Source organism: Camellia sinensis, chromosome 12, assembly GCF_055761805.1.
Source record: "Camellia sinensis isolate YWXY chromosome 12, ASM5576180v1, whole genome shotgun sequence".
In the NCBI taxonomy this organism is placed as follows: Eukaryota; Viridiplantae; Streptophyta; class Magnoliopsida; order Ericales; family Theaceae; genus Camellia; species Camellia sinensis.
In genome coordinates, this window is record NC_138972.1 from 47,325,046 (window position 1) to 47,331,045 (window position 6,000).

The window sequence follows — 6,000 nt, forward strand, 5'->3', positions numbered from 1 at the left end:
TGATAAAAGAGTATAACTGTAGCATTGCTCAGGAGGTATCCCAACATGTTAAACAATTCGAACTCTCTATTTTTATTTATTTATTTAGTCTCATGAGTGCAATGTAAAACATAGATGAGAGTCCATATCTGACAACTTTTATAAAAAAATAATTTTATTGCAAAACCTTTGCCAAAGTAGACTGTATCACTAAATCTTAAAATTGCCACCTAATACTTTGAAAAAATTATAAAACTCGTGACTCACTGTTCGTCATAACTGGAGATGTCTTGGTTCAAAACCTTAAGTCTGAGGGGAGAAGGTCATTAATTGAGTACCACCACTCACCCGATCAAAAGATCGGCCTCTACTAAATCATGATATAAATTTTATTTACTTTATATGTTCATGTTCTGATTTATATAATAAATTCTAAAATTTACTAGGTGAAGTAAACATATATAGACTATGTTATTTATTTTGAAATAATTTATTTTCTTACATTTTGAAAGAGTTTTAAAGATCTACAATTTAAAGAAATTGAGTTTACAAATATGAAAATCAATATCATTCCAAATTAAACAACACGAACTCTATTCGCCGGCATTCATAGAATTATATCAAATAAACAAATAGTTTCTTAGTAGAATGCTAAACATAGTAAGGAAAACACACTCAAGCGGGATGCTAAAGCATAAAAACTTATGTATTTATCGACGTCCCGTGAACAGCTACAAAACAAAGTTAGTGAAACCATGCATGATCTTATATACAAAATCATAATGCAATTCACTTATAAAATGCAACCAAAGATTTAGCTTCTAATATATGACATGCGAATCATCTCAAGAATATGAGGTAGCTCATATAATCATATAAGAATTGATTAAATCCATAAATGCAAATTTAGCCAAAGCAAGATACATGAAACATGGGTGTAAAGTATGGATATGATAAAAAGCAAAATATGATGCATATTTACAAATAAGAAAAGCAAGTGAAGAATGTGATAGAAAGAAACGGGGTGGAGAATTATTACAACACTTAAATAATTACATATCCGAACAAAAGAGGAGAGGAAGAAAATATTATAACAAAATAAAACCTCACAAATCTCTCAAATTAAAATAAAAACAAAAGATGTATGTCTCGGGGATCGCCGGAAACTGTTTTGCTCGTCAATAGAAAATTGCATTGTTCTGTCTCAGAAGAAGTTGGCCGGTCGACTGGCCAAAAACTTAGCCAGCCGGCCAATTAGGCTTGGCAAAATATACTGTTTTGATGCAACACCGAGAAAGAACAAACATGGAATATGTGGGTGACTCAACTAACCACTTCCAGTTAGATTACAACAAGTTTATAATATGAAATCAAAGCAACAAAATTAATATAATGAAGAAAAATGCAAGAAAATGAAAGAATTTGAAAATTCACATTCTAAGCAAATGATGAACTTCTTGATTTCCAAACTTTCTATTGATCACCCTAAAGGTTGTGAATTATGTTCTCAATTCTCAATTTGAAAACTTGAAATTCTTGCTAGAATGGTGACTTGAATTATTTAACAGTGTGTGTGGGGGGCTTGTTTAACTCTCTGATTTTCTCACTTTCAACAATAATCACTCTTCCTTCGACCAAAGCTATTTCACTATAACAAAATTGGATTTTTACAGCTTCACATCAACAACATATAGTAAATGTAAGCCGTGATTTCTCACTTTTATGACTTTCTTTTTTTGCATGTCGTAAATAATTTTCCAATGACAGCGTGTCTATTGCATAAACCGTGAATGCTAATAACAATGATTTTTTTTCGACTTGTAATGTTAGCTGTAAATAATAAAACTTTCTATAACATACATATGACATACTGTTAATATATCAATTATACAAGACACATATACGCAAGGCATTAAAAATATTACACTTTTAACGACACATAAAAAATCAATCGTTAAAAATATTATACTTTGACATACAATGACAGTCATCAATGTTGTGACCAGAAAAAAGTAGGCGCCAAAATGAAGGGGTATGTTTGGTTTGTGTTTGAGAGATGTGTTTTAGAGATAAAAAGTATGAAAAGTTGTTTGATTTGGTTTTTTTCAAAAGATGTTTTGGAAAATTATTTTGAGAGAGAGTTTTGAAAAAAGTGATTGATTTGATGTGTGTGAGAGAGAGATTTGTTTGGAAAACTTGTTTGGTTTACAAGTTTTGAGAAATATTTTTGAGAAAATTTGTTTGGTTTGATTACTTTTAAAAATTTATTTGTAAAAAAAATCTCCCAAAAATTTTTCAGAAATACAAACCAAACGAACCCAAGAACTCTAGTGCTGAGCACCAAAAAAATAAATATATTAAAATACGCCGTTCCAACCCTTTGACCGTTAATCAAAAGGAACATAGAGGAGGCTTTTCCCAATATAAGCCCTTTTTCCATTGTATTTCCAAAACTAGGCCAATTTCTGACAGAATTCCAAAACTAAGTTAAAGCGCCATTACTATTCGCGCTTTTACTGTTAGGAGCGTAAAAGTAGATGAACAGGAAAATCGCTATTGCGAATAGCAACTTTGATTAAGAAGTCGCTGTTACAAATAGCGCTTCTAGCGTTAGTTTTTGTCCGGATAAAAACGCTTTTCTTAACAGCGCTTTTTACCAAATTTCCTAAAAAACGCTATTTCTAATAGCGATTTTAACAAAAAAAATTTCCCAGAAAAAACGCTATCTCTAATAGCGATTTCAGTTCAAATTTAAAAACGCTATTGCTAATAGCGATTTCAGTTAAATGAAAATGCTTTTTCGATCAGCATTTTTAAAGTCCTCATATATACGAACAAACCCCCCCTCTCATTTGCATACGTTTTTCAGATTTTCAGACTTAGGTTTTTCACTCTCGCTCTCTGCTCTCTGCTCTCGCTCACTCTCTCTCTCTCTCTGCTCTTGCTCCTCCATCTCAGCTCGCTCTCGCTCTCTGTCTGTGCTCTCTCTCTCTCTCCGTGGTATGACATTAACCCTAATTTTATGTATTTAGTTTTTGTGTTTGTAAATGTGTTGTATTTTTCTGTCAATGTTAGGGTTTTACATGTGAATTCTTAAATGTGTTAGGGTTTTTATCATTGTGGTTATGAAATTAGGGTTTGGAATTTTTTGGCATACGGGTTAGGGTTTTTCTGTCAATGTTAGGGTTTTTAAATGTATTTGAATTTTTTGGAATCAGGGTTAGTTTTTGAATTTTTTGGAATTATTAAATGTATTTTTCTGTCAATGTTAGGGTTTTTATCATTGTGGTTATGAAATTGAATATGGTTATGAATGTTTATGCTTTGTCCGTGTGGTTGTGGTGATGAAATTAGGGTTCGATATCAGATTGTTCACATTATTAGGATTGTTCAAATTAGGATGTCATTTTAGGGTTCACATTATTAAGTGTTGTAATGCATTTGAATTTTTACGCTTTTGAATCATAAATCGGGTTTGGAATTTTTTGAATTTGTTAAATAAATCATAAATATGAGAATTGAGAATTGAGAATTGAGAATTGAAATTTGGAATGATGAAATTCATAAATCATCAATTCATATAATTGATAATTGTTAATGTGATATTATGAAATTCATATAATTGAGAATTGAGAATTGAGAATTGAAATGACAAAATGTTTATATTTTTAAATTTGAAATCAGGAATTAGAATTTTGAAATTATGCTTGTGAATCAAAATGTCTATATTTTGAATATTGAATAAACCAACGTACATTTGTTGAATTGGAAATTGTTTTTTTTTGCTTGTGAAGAGGAATTAAAAGGAAATTAGGGTTTTAAAAGTAATTTTTTTTAATTAAGAATTGCGATTAAAAAATCCGAAATTCATATAATTGATAATTTGTAATGTCATATTATGAAATTCATGTATTTGAGAATTGTTGATTTGAAATTATGAAATGTCTATATTTTGAAATTTGAAATTTGAAATCAGAAAATGGAATTTTGAAATGATGCTTGTGAGTTTTTTTTTTTATTTTTTGCTTGTTAACAGGAATTAAAAGGAAATTAGGGTTTCAAATTATGGTTTTAAAAGTAATTTTGTTTAATTAAGAACAAAAATAGTAAAAATTGTAATTCATTTAATTCGTAATTGTTAATGTCATATTACGAAATTCATGTAATTGAGAATTGTTGAATTGGAATTATGAAATGTCTATATGTTGAAATTTGAAATCAGAAATTGGAATTTTGAAATTATGCTTGTGAATCAAAATGTCTACATTTTTTGAATCAAATTATGGTTCAGAAATTGTTAATGTCTAATTTCTACAAAATATTATTATTAAACAAAAAAATATTTAATTTTGAACGTCTTTGATTAAAAAGATATTTAATTTTCTCTCCATGAAAAGATCATGTTCTCTCAAATAAAAGATCATGTTCTCTGAAATATTTAATTTTGACTCTATTTGATTAAAAAGAAATATTTTTATTGGTCTCTCAAAATATTTAATTTTGACTCTATTTTATTAAAAAGAAATATTTTTATTGGTTGATCAAAATATTTAATTTTGACTCTATTTTATTGAAAAGAAATATTTTTATTGGTTTCTGAAAATATTTAAATTTGACTGTATTTGATTTTTAAAAAAAATTTGGTTTAATTTCGTTTGGTTTATTTCACTATATTTGGGGTCAGGCAGCCAAAATATGATTAAAACATTTAATGAGCTGAATTTGTAATACATATAATAGTATTCTAGTACAAATTAAAATTTTATGAGAAAACTGAAGAAAATTTGAAAAAGTTTTTGAAATGGGTATTGAACGAACTGACTTATCGTCTTTTTCACTTTGTGATTGTCCACTACCATTGAAAAGGAAAATCTACTTTGTAATAAATTTAGAGTAGTTACAATATATGCATGAAAAGAGTAATAAATTATTTTAATTAATAGTCCATAGCAATTTCGTACGTAAGAAGGGGAAAAAAAAAATTGGCACTTCGATGGGTAAGCATGTGTTTTGTAATACCAAATAATTGGTACGGATGGCCCGATAGATTCACATGGATAACTATCCAAAATGTAGTCCACACATTTAACCACCAACTTCAATTTAATTATCTGTAATTTTTGGCCATTATAAATTATTTCTGTAATTATTTTTTTGTTTTTGTATGTGTAAGAAAAAAAAGGAGTAAATAAATTTAATTTTTTTCTTACTTTTCAGAACGATCCAAAATGATCCAAAATCAAGTTTTCTTACTTTTCACAACGATCCAAAATGATCCAACATGGAAACACTTCAAATAATTTTTCAGTTTCTAGTATCCAGGTTTCAACTTTCAGTGGCTCAATAACACCTAGAAAAGTCAGAGGTTTCATCTTGTTAAATTTCTGAGTCAACCCGATAATGTCATTAATTATCAGTTTCACTTGCACTGAAGAAGGCGAAAGAGGTAGTTGTTGTCTCTGTTGTTATCTCATGGACTCGGTTAAAGCTTCTAACATTCTTTCCATTCTGGCATCAAAGGATTCAATCACATCATCACTTCTTGTTCTCTCCATTTGCTATAGGTAAATAGAGCACTAATAAACATAGGCAAATAGCTCGTTTATAGTTTTGACAATGCTCAATTTCATTTCATGTCTAATTGTTTCAGACATGTCGTATAATTTCACATACACTAACACATGCTGATGTAATGCCCCTAATTCTTTCTAGGACATCTTGTAGCTTATATGGACTCATGTGTACGGTATAACTCGTGCTCTGATACCACTCTATCACGACCCAAACCCGCTACTATAGGTATGACCGGCCAGTAATCCTAAGATTACTGAAGGCCACTTAAATAGATTTACAAAATTAGGGGTTGGCGGAAGCAAATATCATAATTATTCTGTCCATAGAGGTGTGCAGACATATTTGCATGAAAAGAGTAATAAATTATTTTAATTAATAGTCCATAGCAATTTCGTACGTAAGAAGGGAAAAAAAAAATTGGCACTTTGATGGGTAAGCATGTGTTTT